This window comes from Leptonychotes weddellii, chromosome 8 (genome assembly GCF_054177405.1).
Source record: "Leptonychotes weddellii isolate Sample4059 chromosome 8, ASM5417740v2, whole genome shotgun sequence".
NCBI classification, from domain to species: domain Eukaryota; kingdom Metazoa; phylum Chordata; class Mammalia; order Carnivora; family Phocidae; genus Leptonychotes; species Leptonychotes weddellii.
This window is the reverse complement of record NC_138376.1, coordinates 103,932,609-103,956,277: the sequence shown is the minus strand read 5'-3', so window position 1 is coordinate 103,956,277 and position 23,669 is coordinate 103,932,609.

Below are 23,669 nucleotides of genomic sequence, written 5' to 3'. Positions count from 1 at the left end.
TTGTTGATAATGCTGCTATAAACATCAGGGTGCATGTGCCCCAAGAATCTTTTTAAAAGATAAATCAGACCATGTCACTCTTCTGCTCAAAACCTGATGTTTTTCCAACTTAGAGTAAAAGCCCAAGATGCTATAATGACATAAGTATATTTCACCACCTTCTTGCCCCCTCTACCGACTTTGTACCCCATATCCTTCTATTGTTCTTGCTCAGGCCACTCCAATCACTGTGACCACTTGGCTGATCCCAGAACATGCTAGGCGTGCTCTCACTTTAGGGCCTGCTTTTTCCTCTGTCTGGATGTTCTTCCTTCCATCCCTATGACTTGCTCCCTCCCTTCCTTTAGGTCTTCATTAAAATTTCCCTTCTCGGTGAGACCTTCCCATGTACTCTATCTAATATTTCAGTTCCCCATTCCCAAGTTCCCAATGCCCCTTGCTTGCTGAAGTTTTCTCCTTAGCAGTTAAATACATCTGATGTATGAAATGTTCAGACTTACCCTTGTAATTGTCTCTTCTTGAACTAGAATATAAGCTCAAGAGGGAAAGACTTGTTTTTTTGTTTTGTTTTTTTTTTTTTTTTTCAGCTTCTTCACAGCAGTATTCCCTTTGCCTGGAAAAGTGCCTGGCATATATTGGGCATACAGTAAATATTTAATGAACGAATGAGAGAATGAGGAGGACACAGTTACCTCTGTACAACCTGTCATAAACTGTCTCTCATCCCTCCATACCATTTGAACAGCTTCAAAAATTCCACTTCCTTCGCAACATTTCCTGTATAAAGAATTCATGAATTCTATCTGGTACAAATGGGCTGGGTATGGAATAACCCAAACTCCTCTCTTCTCTTTTTTCTGATCATCATCATGATATCATCATCACTTACTGACCATGCTTTTATGTTTCAGGGACTAGACCAAGAGCTTGACATATAGTATTCCATCTAATCTTTACAGCAACACTAGAATTAAGATATTATCCTCCTTTTAGAGATGGAGAAATGAAGAGTTAAAGAGATTAAGAAATTTGCTCAAGGTCATACAGCTAGTAAGTAGTAGAGCCAAAGGTCTCAGATGGTTCTCATCCCTAATTTCCCTAAATCTATATTTTGTATATTTAGTATAGGCATGTAAAAATGGGATGATTTGAAAATGGTTTAGACCACATGTTAACAGGCATTATAATGAGCCCAAATATAGAATAAAGCTATAGAAACAAAACAAAACAAAACACTCTTTTAAAAATGTATGCTCAGTTAAGTAATTTGAATTATAGTAGGCGCTGCTGAACTCGGAAGGTTGCTTATTTCAATGAAAAATGATAGGCAAGATCTCATGCTGACTAATTTATTGAAAAAGAGATAATGAACTTTGCATTTTTCTTAAAAGTCAAAGGTCAATTTCTCCCAGGGTAAAGAACAGAAATAGAAGAAAACAAGACTATAACTAATGTCATTTTGTCTTAAATATCCTGGTGAAATTTTAGTCAGTTTTCCAGCAGAAGTCATTTAGCTCCCTAGGATCAAGCAAATGAATTCAAGAAGCCAGTTCTTCTTTTTATGTATTTACGGACTGTGAGGCTGACACATTTTGCCATTCATTCAAGTAAAATAAAACATTTCATTTAGAAAACTGGTGACAGGAAAGGATTTGACCAAGATAATAGATGTTTTAGAATGATAACGTGGAGGCATACTTTCTTCCTCCCAGAAGAAGACATTTCAGTTCTTCCCCTCTTAACATTTCTACCCCTTATTTGCCTATAGGGCAGGGGCTTGGGGGGCATGGGGTTGAGAGCAGAAGCTCTGATGCCAGGGAACTTCTAACGGCATAAACTGAAGTCAGAGATATTGAACGCAGTGTTTAAAGAGGCTGTTATTTCATCATGAGTTTTGTAACTTCATAGAAGATACTTGAGGAAATTAGTATCTTATGTTTAGATGTGGATGTTTTATTTCTTCAACAGGATTTTGTAAGAGAGAGAACACTTTTTTAAAAAGTAGGAGCCTACCACTAACTTGATGTTATACCAGAAAAATATGAGGTTCCTTGAAGTCATTCAAAATATCACTCCCACATAAACTTGTCACCTTACAGACTGTACACTTCCTTTCTTTCTTTTAAAAAATTGGCAACTTGTCTTTCTAGGTCAATTAATACATGCTTCTTTCTTCTTCCTTTTTAAGCAGCTAATGGAAAAGAAGTAGGAGTAGATTAATAGTAAGTAAAAGAAAAGATAACTTCAAATGCGTGCAAGCACACATTGGTCAGAGTACTTCAGCTAGAAGCTAAAGGAAGTGCTCTAGAATTCTACAAGAGAGCATGTGTACCCCTTAGAGTAATAAAGAAGACTCCATTACACAAACCAGACTATGGCTATTTATTAGCACAGGGTATTAGTCTTGTTATGATGTGTACAAATAATTTTTATTTTTCATATGCCTCATTCAGGCAATGACTGCTCAACTGTTTCCCCATGTTTTTGCTGCTTACCGGAATTAATTTAAGATGCGAGTAGAAGAGCTTTAATGGCCATGTAATGGTAAATATTACTTTGGAAAAATGGAGCTGACCTCTGGTCTACCTACTGACCAAAACTTTAAGATGTTAACAAATTCAGTATTTTTTCCCCCTTTCCCTTCATTCGTTAATGAAAGTCTCAGAAAAATGAGTTACTTTTTCCTTGTTTTTGTCTTTTCATCCACAACACACATTTAGGAATGTCGAACCTCTTACCTCTTATCTCTGTAATGTAGAACAATAGTTTTATAAATAATTCCAGAAATTGTCCTTTCTTAACTGAAAGAACAATATGATTGGAGACTATAAATACAGATACTTTTGTGTTTATATGTGCCCTTTATAATTTTCCTCAATTATACTATTACTATGATTATTGTTCATCGCCTACCTGCATTTGCAGGGCATGTACAATTATGTGTCCTGTTTTTTGAATTTGTTCTTAAGTAAGGATTTTGCTTGTGTTCTTAACTTTCTTGCTACCCTACTTTTTTGCCCCACTTTCAGCCACTGTTAACACAGCCGATGCCTGACTCAGAAAAAAGTCATTCTTAACTTCAATGTCATGGCAATTAGTTCACTCTTTCCTGTATCATGACTCTCTTGGATACTTATTCACCCATTGGCACCTGTGCTAAATTCTGGCAATGAAGAAGTAAATGGATCCAGATTCTTGGACTTGAGAGGACAGGTGGTCAGGGAGATGATGCTTGTAATGAACTTAAGCACATTGTGACCAGCCCTATGAGAGCAATATGAATAAGGGATTATAGATGAAAGACTTCACAGTGGAGGAGATATTAAGTTGAGACTGGTAGAAGTCTACCAGAGAGAAACACAGAAGAACATCTCCCAAAAAGGAACAAGGATAAGGGAACAGCATGGAAGTATAAATTATAAAGGGCATGGCTCAGTGGGGACCAGGCAGATAAAGAAAATGAATGAGTGGGCTAGGAGTGATCCAGTGGAAAGGGGTGAGGATTGTGGAGAAATAGAGATCCCGTGCCACATCTAAAGCGGAAAGCCATTACTTAGGTCAGCTAGTCACTGCCGTGCAGGAATGTGGGCCCAGTATTGGCAAATCCTACATTTTTCACAAGAAGATAGAAGTCCTGTGAAATGTCCAAACAAACAATTTTTTAAACACTGTAAGGCCCAAACAAAACATGCCTGTAGTGTAGATGGCCCCCTCAGACCTCCAGTTGACAATCTGTGTAGCAAATAACACACTCAAAGATGGTTGGTTCTGGGTAGCAAGAGCAAAGGGATGTTCTGGGGGTTTGTTGAGATGGTACAGAATCAAAAGATAAAGAGGGAGAGACAGGTTGGCGATAGTTTATAAAGGTCTCTAATTCCTTACCTTGGCAGTTTGGATTCCATGCTAAAGGTAACAGAGAACAAATAGGACGGTTTTATGTAGAAAAAATGCCATGATTATTGGATTTATTTTAATTTCTTGAAAATATTCATAATTTAGTTTTTAAAAAATTTAAAGATTTTATTCATTTATTTATTTGAGACAGATCGAGAGAGAGCACAAGCAGGAGGGGCAGAGGGAGAGAGAGACTCTCGAACCGACTCAGCTCTGAGCGGACGATCTCACGACCCTGAGATCATGACCTGAGCTGGAACCAAGAGTCAGACCTTAACCAACTGGGCCACTCAGGTGCCCTTAATTTTTAAAAAATTGAAAACAAATTCTGAAGATAGATCTTTTCATAGAAGTAGTGTGCGCAGGAGTAGATCCAGTACTTGTTTGTAGTTACAATTGGAGTTCATCAAGTACTCAGGAATTAAATGAACCATAGGACAACTCTATTACCACCACCACCACATGTGTTTGCAGATGTAATTGTGTAAATTGGGCACTGGGCTGGAGCTTTCTGCACTGTTAATTGTCACTGGCTTCCCATTCTGAGCATTAAATAGGATTCAGGCTCACTAAAAATAACTTGACATGCACAGGTAAAATAAACAAATCGGAACACATCCTCAGACCTTTACCTAGTTGTATGCAGAGCTGGGCCAAGTTAGGGTGACCTCATGCCAGAAGGATGTGGTTAAGCTCTAACCCGCTGTTTACCTGCCCTCCCAGCCACGGCTACTGGCATTGCTTACGCCACAGCTGTCTCTCCTAGACCAGCCCCGCTCACCCTTTCTCTGCTCACTGAGACCTGCTAATGAATGGACTCAAAGGAACAATATCTCTGTTTTCTATCAGCGCTTCAGGGCAAGGTCAATGCCTTGCACACAACAGCTGCCCACGCTGCCAGATTCTGGACCTCAATTAAAGTGCAACATTTTTTTTAGGCATACTGAAACAGGACTGTGATGATGCATGGTCATGGGTATGGAAAAATCTGACTGTTATTGTAGCTTAATGTTCCTGGCAGCTAGTCCTGGCTTGGGTTCTAAGTACTGTGGGAAAGGTGTGTTTTCTTGGCCCCCCATTACAGCTTGAAGTAGGGTCTCTGGTTTACATGGGTCAAAAGTTGAAACTGATGACTAACGTTGGGCTCTGAGCTTTAAGTCATGAGAGGTCCTAAAACCAGGACACAACTATCCTTAACAGTGAAGAAGATCACCTCAAACCTCTATCCACCCAGAGGTACTGAAGTGAGAAAAGCCATTTAAGAGTAGAACTCTGGGGGGCGCCTGGGTGGCTCAGTCGGTTAAGCAACTGCCTTCGGCTCAGGTCATGATCCTGGAGTCCCGGGATCGAGTCCCGCATCGGGCTCCCTGCTCGGCAGGGAGTCTGCTTCTCCCTCTGACCCTCCTCCCTCTCATGCTCTCTCTATCTCATTCTCTCTGTCTCAAATAAATAAATAAAATCTAAAAAAAAAAAAAAAAAAAAAGAGTAGAACTCTGGGTTGGGAGAGATGAGATTAGTTTCATTTGAGGATATTCATCACATGGCTTTTTCTTCTGTCTCTCAGTTGGTCCGGTTGTAAAATGGGGATAATAACCTGTTCTTTTTGGGATGCCTGGATGGCACAGGTAGTTAAGCGTCTGCCTTCGGCTCAGGTCATGACTTCAGGGTCCTGGGATTTAGCCCTGCGTTGGGCCCCCTGCTCAGTGGGGAGCCTGCTTCTCCCTCTGACTACCGTTCCCCCTGCTTGTGTGTGTGCTCTTTCTCTCTGTCAAATAAATAAATAAAATCTTAAAAAAAATAATCTGTTCTTTTCTACTCAATAGAAATGGGTGTTCCTTGAGTATGTACTGAATTCTGTAGGAGAAAAGTCCTCAAAAGAGTATATTATTATTTCATTAGTGAAAAATTACACTTGTATAAAGAGAAAAGACAATCCCTTTACACTCTATTTCAATTATAACAAATACTTTGTATCAGAAGACTAACCATATAGAAGTCAGCCTTCAACTAGATTTTAATTTTCATTGATTTCTAATGAGTGGTATGCTTACTTTGTGTCTCTGAAGTATAATCTAAATGGCCAAAGTGAAAATATAAACAATTTTTTTAGAAGAAAACATATAGAAAATAAAAAAATTTTAAGAATAGATGATGCAACGGAAAGTTCCTGGCCTTTTTGGCACCTCCATTCTACCCTGGTCTTTTTGGCACCTTTTTGGCACCTCCTTTGACAGTCAAAGGAAACACATAATCACGTTTCCTCACAGATATTGTCCGTATAAAACCAAATCTTCCATTCTCACTTTCACCAAAAAAGGAGGGAAAAAGATGTCCAAAAATGGGGGAACTTTGGAACTCAACTTTTACGGTTTGCCTACTTCCCTGTTCAAACTTTCACTACTTTCATTATCAGTGTCAGAGACTATACACTCTGGAATCACTTTTGCTCATTTCCATCCCTAGAGTTTTTTTGTGTGTGATTCTTTTAGCCCACCCTTTGATTATTCGAGAAAAGACTGAATTCCTATTTTCCTCATCACATTTTTATCTGCCTATCCACTCTCTACCTCAAGCTAATTTGTGAGGAAATTCTGGGTTCTCCCATTTAGGATGCAAGGGCAGGTCTTGGATCCTTCTTTCTGAGATAGGTGGGCCATCTACTGTTGTCTTTTGGTATGACTTTTGAAACCAGGAAATTCTGGTGGCAGAAATTAGGTAAGTTTAGAAATTACAATTACAAGCAGTCGTATAAATTTACAGATCAGACCTATTAGCAAAAGAATGTAAAAGCATCGAGATTTTTTGCTGTTGTCTTCATTACTCAGTGACCGTTGTTTTCACCTGCGTGGCTGGGTGGAGGAAGTAGAGGCGGATGGTGGGGTTAGGAAGCATTTAAAAATCACTAAGGCCCAGGCTCCATCCCTAAGAAATTCTGATTTTTTTTTTAAGTAGGCTCTATGCCCAGTGTGGGGCTTGAACTCACAAGCCCGAGATCAAGAGTCCCATACTCTTCTGACTGAGCCATCCAGGCACCCCAAGAGATTCTGATTTAATTGCTCTGGGATGGGCCCAAACATCAGTATTTTTTTCAAAACTGCTCAGATGATTTGAATACTCCAGAGTCGAAACCACTGCTATAGGATTTTGCTGCTGCTTATTTCTTGATGCGGGGTTGTTTCTTGTTTGTTTGTTTGTTTTCAAGAGGCAAAGGGGCTGCTTTGTCAGGCTTCTTATAAAGCAGAAGCTCCTTCATGGTATATGTTTCTAAAAGTTTTCCAGAAAAAAAATTGTTGTGAATTGACAGGCCAAATGATCAATTCCCATGAATGGCTAGTCAGAGCTTCCCAATGAACATTTCCTTTTTAACGTCTTGTATTTTTCAACGAAATGTGTATAGTGAATGAGATAGAATTTTGTTCAAAATTCTGCTCCCCCTTTCACTGAACGTGTCAATTCGAGCTTATTATTTCACTTCTCAACTCTACAATGAGGATAGTCATAGCAAGTAGCTCCCCGGGGTTTGGGAGAATTAAATGAAATACTGCATGGCCCCACTATAGCGTGGAGCCTCGTGCTTGGCACGCATGAAGTTTTCAGTGAAAGTTGGAATTATTGGTAAAGGGAATTGTACTGTAGTGAGCAATGTATCTTGGTCTCTAAGTGTCTTTTTAATTTTTACTTGAGCCTGGCTTTAGCCCTTAATGGATTCTTTACAGAAAGTTATATTAAACTGCATATAGGCACTTTGACTTTTGGTGCATAGCTAAGCAGTTCAACTAAATTTAACTATGATTTTACTGCCAAAATATGCTCCTACTACTATGACTAGGCGAGGGCACAACTCATAGGGCTAGAGAGGAATAAACTGAAATCTACTTTTCTCCTCCTAGAGTCCTTAGTAGGATACGATACTAATGACTGTGTGTGTTTGCTCCATAGGGGTCAAAAGATGCTATAGCTACTTTTATCCCTCCACAACTGCTCTACAACAATCTTAAAAGGAAATCTTAAAAGCAAAAAAAAAGGTTTACTTATTACTCTCTCCTTTTACCTAGCGTGGCTGTTGAAATTTCTTCTTGCCTTCTTCCAAGTCTATTTTCATGAACTTCTTCATGTCCCATCTTCCCTGACTGAAGGGTCATGGTATCTGTTTTGCATCTGATCTTTTCCCCTTACCCTACAGAGCTCAGTAACCAGAAGTGTGGGCTCCGGTGTCAGAGTCCTTATTTTCCAAGTCCCCAGCATTCAGCTGTATGATCCTGGGTACTTTGTTTGTTTTCTTTTTTTTTTTTTTAAGATTTTATTTATTTATTTGACAGTGAGAGAGGGAACACAAGCAGGGGGAGTGGGAGAGGGAGAAGCAGGCTTCCCACTGAGCAGGGAGCCCGATGCGGGACTCGATCCCAGGACCCTGGGATCATGACCCGAGCCGAAGGCAGACACTTAACGACTGAGCCACCCAGGCGCCCCAGACTTTGAGTACTTTGTTTAACTTCTCTGTGCCTCCTAGAGTTGGTATGAGGAGTTAGTACATAGGTACTCCATAAATTTTAGCTATTATTTGACAGTCGTTTGGTAAACCCTTTTAGTTTGCTACACGACTTAAATGTTTCCATTATTTAAAAATCACATTATCACGATTTAAAGGTTTCCATTATTTAAAAATCACATTATTTTGATTATTATAATAAAAAATGATGCTCATTGATGAAACATTAATATTTTGAGGACTGGAAACTACAGAGATCCTTAAAAGTTCCAGTTTCTCTTCTTATTTCCAGCTTAAATGAATTTAAATTGAATATATCTGAGTGTATTGAGCAGGTATGTGTAACTAGAAAAGAAAGAAACAGTATGGTTATTTGATGAGGGCACTATCAGGCAACCACACAAGACATTGTTATGTATCTCAAGATTACACAAAATGATTTCTAAACCTCTGCCGGTTTATTATGTGGTTCTTCAGATAGGAAGAAGTCGCTGTAGACTGACACTCAAGTGAGTCTGAGCTAGTGAGTGCTTCTTCATCCCAGGCACCTCCAGGTATGGTGTTGATGAGAAGAGAGATAAGCTTTAGTTGTTGGGCTCTACGCTTTCTACCTTCAAGTGAAAAGTGACCAGCTGGTGACTTACTAGGATTGGGGGACGATCTGGTATGCTCATTCATTCAAGGAATTGTCATAACACACCTGTTACTTGCTAGGCTCTGCAATGTGAACAAAAGTGGATGAGGCCTGACCTCCTGAGGTTTACCATCAAAGAGGGCAGACAGCTATCAATCAAATGATCAATCAAACAAGCGTAAAATTATACCCGTAACCTATTTTTGGAGGGAAAGGTGCATGGCTCAATGAGAAGCTAGACTTAAGGTACTTGGCCTGGCCAGAGAGGCCAGGGAAAGCTTGTCTAAAGAAGCCACAGTTGTGCTGAGAACAGATGGATGAGTGGACATTAACTAGATAAAAAGGAAGGAGAGCACATCCTAGGCAGAAGGAACAGAAGATGCAGAGTCCTGTGGCAGGAAGACATAGAGTAAGTAAAGAGAATTGAAAGAAGACCAGGTGGCCCGTCCTGTGACAGAATGGAATAAATTATTACTCTCACATGGATTAAACCAGACCAGCTTCTGAGATCTGGTTCCATGTCTCTCCCTAACTCCACATACAGTAATAGAAAGTTTGTAGCTTGAAATTGGCCAACATGGGTGTTTTTACACCATTAAAATTGGCCAACTCTTTTTATCCTCCCCAGAGATCTGGTTTACCAGCACACCATTGGACTAAATTATATGGAGTGATATCCAGATTTAGAATCCAACCATTCCATATGGTACTTAATCTGAGAATATGAGCAGTGAAGACACATGTCTTGGGAGAGAGGAGATTATGACTTCCAGTGATTTTCACCCTTTATGCAGCAAGAGCAAGCTAATTAGGTATGAAAAATGTCCTCTGGCATTATAGCTTTACCCTTTTCTTTTCTTTTCTTTCTGTTTTCAAACAAAATGGCTCCACCATCCGTACCAAATACTGTGGGATGCCTAGTACTCTACCTGAAATTAGTAAGGATTCCCAAGCTCAGTGCCTTCTTCCCTATAGCCACCTCTCACCTTGAGTTCTTGCTGAATTCTCTCCTCAGTCCCTTCATCCTGCTGACTCTGTCCATTAGCTCCTGTCTACACTGCTTTACCAAGGCCGTTACTCACCACAAGGCCATCACCCACCTTCTTTCATTCCCCAGAGCAGCACAAACACCAGGCACACAAAAGAGACCACCTTGAACTTCAGGATAGATCTTCCTGCTCTAAAGCTCCTGCCTTGGGTGGTCTACTCTCAGCTCCCAAAGCCCTGATGTATCTCCCCTTTCTCCTGTTCTTATAATATTACTTGGGAAACTCTAGTTTGCTGATTAGGTTCAATCTGCATCTTCGCACATCCAGAAAGCTCATCATATTGTCTGCTAAACCAAAGGGTGGTCAACCAGAGTGACCCTCAGGAGGAAGAATAGCTAACAGTATGTCTGAAATGATCATCGCTCTTTACCTTGGGGAAGATAATATTTTTAAGCAGAGTTGACTTCTCCACCAACCAAGGGTCTTAGGTTTGACAGAAACATTGACTTTCCTTCACAGTCACAAGTTTATTATAGCTGGGGAACTAGAAACACTCTCCCGTCTTTAAATTTTAGTAGTTCCAGGTCACTTGAGACTGCCATATACAGTCTTCCAGTGCTATCGAGATTTTATTTTATTTTTAATTTTTTCGTTCAGACTTCTGGCATAATTAGAATGAAATGTTCTGCACGCCCTCCTCCTCCCTTGGTCTGGAACCCTGGATGATGGCATGTTGCTGCAGGTTTTCATTGCAGAACATTGTCTCAGCCAGCTTCTCTGCTATTAGCAGAATGCTTTTCTGGGCGCAGAGGGAAGATGTTACCCCGGGGTCTGTCTCCTCCACCTCTTCATCTTCTTACTCATCTGACACAGAATTCCTGCGCAGACTTTAAAGAAAAGTTTCTATGTGACATTTCAGCCAGAGAAGAGAGAGGCTGCCATAAAATAGAATGAAGAAGGCATTGCTATTCAGTTAACACCTGGCCAGCTAAAATTTGGTGGAATTTGCCCTGAGTTCCTTTAGGCTTTCCTTTCCACTCTCTTCCCTATGCCCACAGAATTTGTTCAGTTCATTCACGCTAAAGGATAAACAACTGATAAGACTTCGCATATTATGGCTTTTAAAGCTATTAACATTTCATCAGGAGAAAAGCGGTTAGGAAAGGAAACACAGTTATTGTATGGATAAAATTATTTTGCGAAAGTTTTCCTTTGTGACACTTTCAAAATTATTCCCCTCAGTTTAAGGGTTACTCCTTGAGATTAAATATGAGCAGATATGGTAGGCTTATTATTATTTTTTTGGATGGAGAAGTCCCTGTTTATACTTAATTAGGATTATAATTAATTCAGCACTGATCTATAAAGTCAGTCCCTCTCCCCTTTTTAGATCTAGATTGAATAGGTCCCTCTTTCTTAAGGCAAAAACATGTAGGTTGACAGAGTTGGTGGTTTCTATTCAATCTCTTATCAATGTGGATTGCCCATCCACACTGGCCCCAGCGTTCATCTTAAGAAGCTGTAGGACAGGTCTAGAAAAGGAAGACATAGGCTATAACATCTTACATATAGACTTCATAGTCTTACATATAGACTTTATAGTCTATGTCAGGGTTGCCCCGAGGATAAGGGGCTCCCAGTACTTTTACCTCTTGTCTTTTGACAGATCTAATCCAAACAAGAAATATTGTAAATATCATCTTTTAATTGCCTGGTATTCCTCATGCTTATATTTTGAGGCTTTCATAGAATATTGAGGCAAAGTCAGATGAACGTCTGAGGTCATGACTGGGTTGGTTGATCTGCTAATTCCAGAAATGAGGACTAGAGATCTGTGCAGATGGAAATGAAGGCCAATTAGACATGATTAACATGTAGATTCAAAAATAAGATAGCACAGCATTTTACTCTGAGACTTTGCCAGTAGAGTTTAATAAATTAAAATGAAATGCAGTCAAGTTGAGACATTAGCAAATGAGGTTAGGCAATATTATGCAAACATTAAGACCTGGTTAATGGATCCTAACGTTTTGGGAAGATGGAGTCCCTAAAACAGGCCAGTGCATTCTTTTGTGGTTTGGCCTCATCCCCTTTCTGAAGGAAAGGACCTACATAACAAGTAGGAGAAAAGACAATATTTTTGGTTCAGGCAAATATGAAAACTAGAGATTCATATAAAGCTTTAGAGTTACCCAAAGTTCCTAAAGTTACTGATATTTACAAGTATTTGTTCCTCTTTATTTTTGCATACTGTCTCCTGCCACGAGCTCTGCTTGCAATGGCACTACTTAGCTGCTATGAGTGGAAAATGAAAGAGTTAAATTAAAAAATTGTATTTTGTGGATGTAGAGAGTAGGCAGTTAGAAAAACAGACCTAAGGATCCTAATTTCTGGATTATTTTTTTAAGCATTGCTTTTCTCCTCTTAAGAATTTATTTCCATAAAGCTTTAGGCTGTTATAGTGCAAATTGCACCTTGCTTAAGGGCAGCAAGATTTGCTTAATGACTATCTGCAAATCATTTTAGAATCTTTTTTTTTTTTTTTTTAGACAAGATTATCTTTTTTTTTTTTTAAGGATTTTATTTATTTGACAGAGAGACACAGCGAGAGAGGGAACACAAGCAGAGGGAGTGGGAGAGGGAGAAGCAGGCTTCCCGCGGAGCAGGGAGCCCGATGCGGGGCTCGATCCCAGGACCCCGGGATCATGACCTGAGCCGAAGGCAGACGCTTAACGACTGAGCCACCCAGGCGCCCCTCATTTTAGAATCTTAAGGGAGGAATGGTATTAGAGTGTGGAGCAGTAAATGCTCTCTGTGCAGGGGAGAGCTTCCCCAGCTCATGACTGCAGGCTTTGATCTCATCAGTCCTCATAATGAATTTCTGTCTTCAGTTTTATAGGGACTTTCTTCTAAGGAGAACAAAACGCAGTGCAGACATTATCTAATTCTTCCTCATAATATTCACATAAGTTTGGGTGGGGCAGGTGTTATTACCAACCCATTCTGCAGATGGGGAAAGAAAATCGAAAGTTACATGACTCCCCCAAGGTTAAAGAGAAGCTGAACAAGAGCCAGAAGGATTCCATTTGGGGTTTCCCAATTGTCTGCCTAGAGCTTTCACCTGCTGACTCTGGGATCACCAAGCAGCGGTGGGAACACTAGCGGGTCATGCCAGGTGGTGAAAGGGGTGCAGGATTCTAAGCCAGAGGGCCTGAGTCTGCCCCTTTCTGCACTGGACAAATCATTGGTCCCTCCGAATTAATTCTTCTTCTTTAAACAGGGTTATTAGAAGTATGTGCCCCACAGTCTGCTGGATTGGATGAAATGCATTTTCAAGTTATGGCATATGATGAAATAGTCCAATCACATTAACATCCCAGAGGGTAAACCATGAGATTAAATTTCATAAGCACAAATACGAAAGTTGATAAACAAATCTACTCTATTATCTTGATTCATTTCAAAATGTGCAATCACAATCGTCCATCATTACATCTACTGTAGATTTTATACGATTTTAATGCAGTGAAGGTGTGCATAAATTCATATGTCTTTCTTTCTTTCACTTATTATTTCATGACTCTCACTCAGATAGTCTCACGTGCTTGTAACAAAAAAAGACCTACTAGCTATCACATGGGTCTGTGCTTTATTCTTTCCCAAGCTTTTCTCCTCATCCTTTTGTGTCTCCTGTAGCTCACGCGGGTGCCCCTGAGAAGCGATCCCCACCGGGGGAGCATGCTGGGTACTGGGTCCTGAGGGGCATTGTGTTCTCTGGAGTTGCCAAGCTGTGTCCTCCGCAGGAATGGGGGGCTCAGTCCACCTTGGCTGGGTTTACACCTTTCCCCATGGCTCTTCCCCCTGTGTCCTGATGTCACAGTGTTTTTAGGATAACAGCTTGAAGGCCAATACAGCCCTTGGGGTTTGGATTAGGGGAGACAATGGAAGGACAATTATGGTGCTGTACTTAGAACCCTTTCTCCTTCTCACCACTAAGTCTTTTAAATGAAACAAAACAAAACTGGATCATAACCATGATGCTTGTCTGAACCTTTTTTTCTTTTTTCTTAAGGAAGGGTTTTATCCCAGGAGGCACCTCAGACTTTCGTGTAAACATCGGGGGGTGGGCAAACAATCTAGAATAATAGATATGCCTGAAGAGCGGGTTGAACTCAAACATCCTTCTCTATTTTCCCATAGAGATATAACTGTAGAGTGAAAAAAAATTAAGTCAAAGTTAAATATAAATGTAATTTTAAGGTTAGCTTTTTATTCAATATTTTCTTAAATTGTAGGAACCCCTGGGTTTAATTGATTTTATTTAGTGTAGGAGTGGTTTTCCAATTTATAGTAGCTATCCCTTCCCCTTCAAACAAAGGAGAATGAAAATAAAAAAGAAATATTCACTGACCACACGCATTTAAAGTTTCAGAGATTATAGCATTTCTTAGGCCAACTAATGTTTCATTCATAGTTGGGAAGTCTACATTCCATTGATGTACACAGTCATCCTTTTCTGAGGGGGGAAATTATCTGAAGTATTTTTTCCCTCTTCCTTATCCACTCCATCTGTTTTATATCCAATTTCACATCTGGAGATACGATATTTACAGATTCTAAAATGAGATTCATTGAGAATTTGTTGTTGTTTTTACAGTATGAAAAACTTTTCCCCTGGGGATTAAAAGAGGCTAATGACAGTATTTAAAACTGAATTGTTCAGTGTCTGACAGGTACATGGCATCTAAAAGAATGCTTTCACTTTTCTATTTGGCTTGACATCGCTAGAAAATTACTTACCCTATATGCATTATCATTTTTTTTTGTTTTGTTAGATATATTTGAGACTTTGCCCAGAGCAGAACTTTCATGGAGCTTGAACACACAGCACTGCTCTCGCCCTGTAAGCAGAACCTTGGTTCAAATATGAATTCCAGAAGAACTGCCATGTCCAAACCAGGGCATGAAGAACTAGAGAGAGAGAGCTTATGGTAAATCTAGACAGAGCTTTTAAACATATCCTCATTTGAGTATTAAGATTTATTATGGTGGTTTTTGTACCATTCTGTTTCAGGATACTGAAAGTGCTAGAACAAAAGCATAGAATTTTGTCTCCTTTGTTTTTCAGGAAAAAAAAAATCTGCACATTTACAACTAAATTAGTGCTTGTGAAATTTCCAGTCCATTCTCCTCAGGCTAAGGATGTTAGACTAAAAATTAGAATGCTATTCTGCATTGAAATTTGGAGGTTTTCTTGAACCTGAAAACTGTGTGCGTGTGCATATGGGTGTGTGCACCCTGACTATTACCTAAGGAAATGGTTACATTGACTAATTCCTAATTAAAGATATAGTAGCTAAAGGAACTGAAGGTCATTTATTTTATTTTTTGTGCTATAGACTTTTGACCAGCAAACCTTTATAATATGCATGTAGGAGCCCGATGATAGAAATTTTCCTTCTTAATTCATTTTGGAATGATCATTAAGAAGCACTTTCCCCTTAACTGTTATTAATACTGGAGGAGGGTTTACCTCTGTGGTGCATTCATGGCTCCCATCAGCTACATGGCATATGAAATATAAATAAATTCATGACAAAGAACTTCCAGAATGACTGGAGGCTGCAGGAATCATAAGAAAGTACCACCAGTGTGGCATGTGTATGTAGTGAGTAACAGACCGAAGCTGCGGGGGGAGGTGGGGAGGAAGGAAAGGGCAGCTACCTTCTCTCTGTTTGTCCCAGTGCAAAAGCACTTAAATCGAATTCCAGCCTGACCCACTGGGAAAGTACGATTTAGCAGCCTCACCATTATCACTGGTGGTCAGTAGTAAAAGAAAGAAGGGCTTTTTTGTTGTTGTTGCTATGTTTTGTTTTGATTTTAAGAAGTGCCTCAGCAAATTTAGGAAGAGGAAGTTCAGTGGATGCCAAGTTATCATTGGTTCTTGTGGGTATATTCCCTTTTGCTCTCCTCCACAGCTGGGAATTCCCCTGTCTCTCTCCAAGCTCGCCGCCACCCTCAGCTCTTGGGGGGGTGGGGGAGCAGCTTGCATAGAAGACTTTCTTAGGTCTGCCTCCTTTTATGAAATCCATGCCTAAACAGAAAGTTCTTGATGTATTTGAAGACAGTACAACAAATCGGCAGTGGGGGGGGGGGATGTTTTACTCTTCAAAGAAACTTTCTTTTTCCCCAACCCAGAAGATAATTCTTCCTAGGCACAGCAGAACATCTTTCCACTCAATAACCTCAAAGCTAGCATAGATAAAGACACATGGTTTTATCATTTTAAATTAAGAATTTATAGTTTCGTAAATTTAAATTGGTTTTGTAATTTTAAATTATCTCATGATTATCATTTGTTAGAATAGAATAAAAATATGAGAATTGTAAACTATGTTTATAATATATTTTCAGTTTCCTCATTTACTGAACATTATTGAAATCTTATGGAATACTGACATTTTCTGTCACCTGCAATCATATTTCTTATTTAACTCTAAGATTAAAAAAATCATCAGTAAGAAAATAGTGGGTTTTTTTTTTCATTTTCAAAGGTAGGAATTATTAAAGGTAACTTTAATTCTGAATAATATAATTTAATATTATTTAATGCCCCTAGATTGGCTGTAGGAGAGTATGGTGTTGGGCACGGATTGTAACTGTTTATGTTAGTCCATGCACAACACATTCAAATGTGGGTGTTAGGCAGGTCTATACACCAAAGTTATTTAAAGAGAGTCTTGATTCTACTCTGGGATTGAGTATGGCCCTGATATTTTGTTCATCATGACATTTTCTGCATTAATTTATATTTTTAAAATTATTCCATTAAAATATGATTTTTCTAGATTACTGGGTATTTGGGACCTCCTTAAATTTTGTGCCTCGGGCAAGGGCCTCACTTGCCTTATTCTGGTCCCGGCCCCGCTTTTCTGTTTTTGCTCTGTTTCCTCCGCTCTCTCAAATGAGTACCTGGAACAGTGCTCAGCACTATTTGATACGTGGTTAGTGCTGTTTCTGATGAAGACTAGCTGACTGTGCAGGTTGGTCTCTTCCAATACAGTGAGTCTAGCCATGTGGGCCAAAAGACCCTAATAATGTGTTTCATGACCTCTTCTAGGAAGGGAGGAGAGAGGGGCACTACTCGCTGAGAATAGGCTCATTCACTGCATATGCGCATTTGCAGGCTTATCTTGAAGGCAGCCCCTGCCCCAGGAGCATGGCTAGCATCTCCAGGACTGTGGAACATAGAGGTTGTGGAGCCAGATCTCCTGGCTTCACAGGCCAGCTCGCCCACTCACAAGCTGCAGACCTCTGGGCAGGTTACATAATTCTGTGCTCAATTTCTTTACCTATATCATAGGGATATTTATAGTACCTGTCTCATGAGATTTCCATGAGGATTACATTAATTAATACATGCATCTTAGAGTAAATTCTCCAGAAAACTGCCTAAGGCAAAAGCTTATGTGTTATCTCTATTCTGGAGGGTAATCCCAGGAAACAGGAGTAAGAGGGGAAAGGAATTTAGTAAGGCAGGAAAGAGGTCAGAACAGATGCAAGAGGGGGTCCTACTGGGCTGGCCACAGTTTGCTGGTTGCATGGTATCACCAGGCCTTCCTTGCCAAGGGGCTGTAATAAAAACATCTAGAAACAGGCCCTCACAGAGGAGGATCAGCAACCAACCAATTTATCTGCTGACCACTTCCTATCTCTGATCTTTCATTGGTCAAAGTAGACCTACGGGGCTGTAACTCCACCACGTGTCTCAATTGTATTAGCTGGTTCTCCAGGCAACTGTTAAGAAAGCAAGAATCTCCGTGGTTCCTGTCCAGTCAGTGCACAGGCCCAGGGGTCTCTTTGTGTCAGTCAGAGCCTAACATGGAGGCTCGCCATCTTCAGTGGCCACTGTGGCTGTGACTTTCCAGCCACAAGGACTATATGAGCCATATTATTGGACTCCGGGTGCTTCCCAGTATCCCTAACCCTGGAAACTCGCCCCTGCTCCCTCGCCAAAGTAATCTTTTGTACATCTGAAGCAAGCACTGGTTTTTTGACTGGTCCCTCTGCCTGGTAAGCTGTTCTTTGTGATCTTCATGTGTCGGGATTCTTTTGTTCATTTGGAGCTTGGCTGGAACGCTACTTCCTCAGAAAGACCTTCCCATGACCAGCACGGCTTTCCTCATTCTCAGATAAAGAGATGCATCGCTATCCTTCTTCTTTTAACTTGCATCCCTATTTTATAAAAGCATGTACTTTTGCCTCACAGATGAAGGACATTTTATGTTATAAAAGGAAAGGACGTGAATCGGCCCTCGGCTTGCTCTCACACCCTGCAGCCTGGCAGTTCACACAGCCAAACCACAAATGGAACTAATGTCTCATTGTTGGCTTCACATCACATCTGACCTGTTATGAATCAGCCCCCTTTCCCTATCAATACCAAATTGTTCAGGAAGTGAAAAGATGTCATTTCTCCTCCTGCTTCTTTTTCATTCTTTTTAGAACAATTGCTTTTGACTTTAAAGTTTTGGCTTGTAGTCAATTTAAGGCCGACAACTGAAATTTGGGGAGAAAATCAGTGAAATACAAGCATAAAAGACACTTTTTACATTTTTTTCCTTTTTCTTTCATCTCTCTGTTCCCCACACCCCACGGAACATGTGTCTGGTGGATCCCCAGCTACTACAGCCTCCGTCCTTTATTCCAAGTATTTGTGTCACTCATGTCACTCTTATCATCTTTGGTCAACGCATGCTAAGTTACTCACAAGGCTCAAGTGTTCATCTTGTTGGGGCACCTGGTTGGCTCAGTCGGTAGAACATGTGACTCTTGATCTCAAGGTTGTGAGTTCGAGCCCCATGTTGGGTGTAGAGATTACTTAAAAAAAAAACAAAGATTTCATCTTGTAGCAAAAATAATGCAGGAGAAAATAAAATATTCTAGTATTTCCCCTGTAATCATAGTTTAATTTAATTTGGGGTGCTTCAAGGAAAAAACAGTTAATTGACCAGTTGTTGTTCCTGTTTCAAAATTAACAGAAGGCTTTATGGTCTCTGCTTTTTTTTTATCTGTCCCACTGCCAAGTAACTTCTGTATAAAGGATAATGATCAGAACCGACATCTTTATTTAACAAATCCAGAAACAAACACTCTCATTAGCAATTGAATCCCTCAGCTTGTATGCAGCATAACCATTTGCCTACTGAACACTCATTTCTATGACATCTTGACGGTGGTCACCAAAGGTCCTGTTGGAACCTATCAATAATAGGAATGTACAACAGGAGAAGTCTTTCCATTTAGAGAAGCTTTGATCATTAGGAAGGGCTTTGTTTTCTTTTGTTTTGTTTTGGTATATTGAGCTGCAATCTAACCCTTGTGACATTGACCCAGTGATTCTTGTTCAACCTAGAAAGAAGTGTCTCACAAAGTGTGCTCTGTGCACCACCTGCATCATCGTCACCTGTGGTTCTTGTAGAAATGCAGTTTCCTCAACTCTCCTCCACAGAGGGCCATTTGAATGGCTGTTGGTGGCTCTGGAGCCCAGATCCCCGCTTTCATAAGCTTTAATAAGCTCCCCTTGCATGCTTATGTTTGAAGACCACTGTTCTGAAGCCAAAGAGAATAACAAGGTCAATACCTCTCACACGCCTAGCCCTTCAGAGAGCTGGAGACAAGGTATTATTTTCTGTCTCTCCATCATGTCATCTCTTCTCCGGACCAGGTGTCCCAGTTTTTTCAATTGTCTCTCCTATGAAATGGTTCCAAGTCTCATTCTCTTCGAACTGTGTTTCATTTCATTAGAGTTTGTCCTAAAATGTGATGCCCAGAACTGAATATCACAACTGAACATAATCCTCTAGCTGTGCTCTGACAGGGGCAGGAGGTGGGGCAAAAGGAAGGGACCAATTCCTTAGCCCAGATACTGTATTCATTATGAGAAACCATTAAGTAAACCCATTCATTTCATTCGAGAACTTCAGTTAGTCATTGAAAATTTGGTCTAGAAAGAAACAGCTTAAACATAACTGCACATTTTCAAAGAGAATGTTAGCTTGAATGTATGGTAAAACGTCATGACTTTGGGCTGGCAATTGGGAATTTTTGGTAGTTGGCATGGGGTTAAGATAAAGATGGCCTTTGGTCTAACTATGCTAAATGGATTCAGTAAACAAAAAATGGTCTAAGAGATTGCAAGGATATAATGAAAATGTGAGAGAACACATTTTTCGAGTAACCGTTTCTCCCACTATTCAAAAGTAGAGCATTCCTATGAAAACTTTCTTAAGCCAAAATGGTGTAAAATGAAAAAAGCAGTTATCATTAATTTACATGGAACATTTTTGAACACACCCAAACCCAGAAAATAACCTCTCATAGGCTTTTCTGATACTTTAGGACACATCTCGTTAATGGAAGTACAAAATAAACGGAGATAAAGCACAGATGCTCACAGACTCCATTCAAAGCGATGGCAGCTTGATTTGGAGATGCTGAGTGTAGCTCCGGGAGAAGGAGCTTGACTGGTCCCTCTTGCTGATGGGGGTGTGTGCTGCCTCCTGTAAGGGCTCCCTGCAAAGCAAACGCTGAACGCTATTTTCCCTTTTCTCATAAAAGCAAAAATCCTCCTTGGATATCTTTTGGTTAGTGAAGATAGGTACTAATGCAGGTCTTCCATAAAAGCAAAGTGGCATAACATGAACTTGCAAAAAGCAGGGGATACCTGTATGTAGCTTGATATCATCTGTTTATGTACTTTCAAGTTATACATATTATAGATTAATAATTTCTGTCATTTATGAAATTAAGCCTATGAAAGTATCTACTTACAAGTACTCTTTTTGGCCTAATAGGACATCATTGTATAGATATGAAATAATAAAATTGCATTTATTTAAAGAATATAATTCAGAATTTTCAATAGTTTAGACTGCTCTCCTTCCCAGCTTGTCTGAGTTGAATGACAGTTGAATGCAACACTTGGTAGACCAGCTAAGGGTTGATAACTTTCTTGACATAATTTAAGATGTTGACATCTTTGTCCTTCATATTATAAACTGGTGGTTATGACTATCTGTGTGAACAGGTGTTTATAAAAATAAGACAAATGCAAGACAATTTGTAAATCGTCATTTAATATTTAATAACAGTAGACCCTAGTTTCTCTCTTACAAATTCTTAGTCTCCTTCCTATGGCTCCTCTTCTCCCTTCCCACTTCACTTAAAACTGGTGCTGGATCCTTTGCCTTCCCTGCCGAGCTCGCTCTCTCTTTTGGAGAATTCCTTCACTTTCATGGTTTTATCTCCACTTCTCCTTTACCAGTGACTTTCTGATCTATAACTCTAGCTCTGTCCTCTGGGCTGACTGCTGCCATTTCAAAAACAAAGAAAATGCTTATCAAGCCTCTCCTCTGTGGTCCTTTCATGACAGTAATCTTATTTTATCTTCATAACAACCTTGTAAAGTAGGTTCTGTTACTCCTATTCAAATATGGGGCAACCGAAGCATAGAAAATTATATTTGTTATTACCTTAACCTCAACATTAGTTTGTGAGGATAGTTTGGTTACTGTCACCATGGTGTCTCTAGGATATTTGGAGAACATCTGTTTTGGCACAATAATTATCTATACTTGACCTGATACAGAGTAAGCTCTAAATAAATACTTGAGAATGACTGAATGATTGGTTAGATACGCATTTTAGGTAGACGCTAGGTAACAATTAGTCTGATTTGAGGAATTCAAAAGCATCAGGGAGACTAGGAAGCAATTATAGTAGCCCAGATAAGAGATGAAGTAGTTTGGTGGTGGTGGCCCTGGGGGAGAGGGAGAAGATGGAGAGCCATGCTCCTAATTTACAGGAAAGATGGTACTTTATTCAGAGTGGAAAGTACCTTGCAAAGATCTTTAGACTCTCACAGTCACAGGATTTGGAAATTGACTGGGCTCCCAATTTTCTGGCTGGGTGACCAGATACATGATGTTGCCACCAACTGAGTCTGGGAATACAGGGGAAAACATCTTCAGGTCTTTGAGCATACTACCAGATTATTCCTCCTCAATTACCATTCTCATCATGTATTTCTCCTGATCAAGAATCTATAATGACCTTCTACTGCATCTCAGAGCACATAGTGATTTTTATTTTGGTACTCAAATAACTTATTTTGGCATTCAAAAATTTCATATCTTCTCTCTGGATCCCAATGGGATTATAAAGCCCTTAAGGGCTGGGAGAATATCATAGTTTCTGTTGTTGTTATTGCTGTTACAGTCCAGTAGCTAGCATAGTGTTGGGTGAGTAGTATGTGTGTAATATTAATTTCTTTAAAGGATTTGAAAACAATCATATAATCATGCCTTTGAAATTCATGATTACGAGTATGGAGTGGTTTAGAAATAAAATAATGTAACTTTCTCTGCCTGAATCTGTGTTACAATTCATAATTGCAAACACACAGTATATTTTATATACTAGATATTAATTCTAAGTGCTTTACTTCTACTGACTCATTTAATCCTGAAAATAACCCTGTAAGAAAAACCCTAGGAGACAGAGTCTATTATTATAGATGAGGACACTGAGGAGGTTAAGGACATTTTTAAAAGTTGCACAGCTAGTTTGGATTTGAACCCAGGCAAGTCTGGCTTAAATGTATATTTAACTATCACATTGCCCCCAGCATCTTAGAGATAACTCAGGATCCATTTATTATTATAGTAGTAAGATAAGTAGTTATCCTGTTTATCAAAAATGAATATATGATTAATTCAATGCTAAAAAAGATAATCAAAATCTGTTACAACCTTGAGCAAATATATGTCCTTCCATTTCTTCCATCATCTGATATGCTCATGCGATTAACATCACTAAAATAACAGGTTTAAGTGATTCTCTTACATCTGTAACTCATTTGATTCTTACAATAAGTCATGTAGTGAATGGGTAATCATTATTATTCTCCATTTTTAGGAGGAAGGTGATACAGCAAGGGCTGGACAGGTAGAGGTCAGGTCTCCCGTTTCTAGTCCGTAGCACTGCTGATTTGGGGGTCTGACCCAACCCTTTAAACAAGAGCACAGCGTACCTTTACACCACCTTGCTGAATTACCAATAGTTATGATTGCTATCAATTGTTGTGATTTGGGGACCTGAATTTGGATAATTAATTTACTAGGTATCAGTCTGGTCTCATCAATTCATGAAAATGGAGGAGAATAACAATAAGCATCCATCACTTAGAGTTGTTCTCAGGATTAACTATTAATTTGCTTAGAATAGCTCTTAGCAATATGCAGTAAATGTAAACTGTTATTGTTGTCTTTATTAGTAGTAGCATAAGTACTAATGGCCTAGAACGATGATCTTCTCATTGATAGTGGCTTCTCATGATAGTGGCACAAAGAGCTATTTAATGGAAGGGGAGCTATGTACCCAACTATCTCTGAGATCTCATTTGAGATTTCCAATCCATTATTTTCTCTTGCCTCCTTGCTGAGCCCATTTGTATTTTTATTTATTTATTTGAGAGAGAGAGAGAGAGAGAACGAGAACGAACAGAGAAAGGGGCAGAGGTAGAGGGAGAAGCAGGCTCCCTACTGAGCAAGAAGCCCAATGCGGGGCTTGATCCCAGGACCCTGAGATCATGACCTGAGCC